The sequence below is a fragment of the Wasmannia auropunctata genome, unplaced genomic scaffold (assembly GCF_000956235.1).
Source record: "Wasmannia auropunctata unplaced genomic scaffold, wasmannia.A_1.0 LD336101.1, whole genome shotgun sequence".
Taxonomy (NCBI): Eukaryota; Metazoa; Arthropoda; class Insecta; order Hymenoptera; family Formicidae; genus Wasmannia; species Wasmannia auropunctata.
Genome location: NW_012026789.1, coordinates 678,360 through 678,830, shown reverse-complemented (window position 1 = coordinate 678,830; position 471 = coordinate 678,360).

The window sequence follows — 471 nt, the reverse complement described above, 5'->3', positions numbered from 1 at the left end:
AAAAAATTTTTAATTTTTATTATACATACCTATCGCAAATGTATTTCTTGTGCGCGTTTTTGCTCAGTTGCGAGCTAACGAGGCGGGACAAATTCTTGATCCATGTGAAATGTCCCACACCATCTTTCTCCACGTATAGCAGGTTGACATGCTTCTCCTTCTTCGTGTCAGCGAGGCGAATCGGTAGGACCGATATTTGTTCCTTGTTCTCAATGGTATATACGTTGATGGAGATTGCGTTGAGATTCTCAAACTTTTTTATTTGATTTAACGTCATTGGAAATTCAATGTCCTTGAGATTTAACACAGATTTATAATGCGGATATGACGATTCCAGGTCTGTGTTACTTTTAGCTGGATATAGAGCGGCCACCACTGACCATGCAAAACATGCATTGTCCATAGAGCGCACGTTCACGACCGCTCTCTTAGTCATAATTTCTCGCGGTAACTGGATATAACACCCCGCGA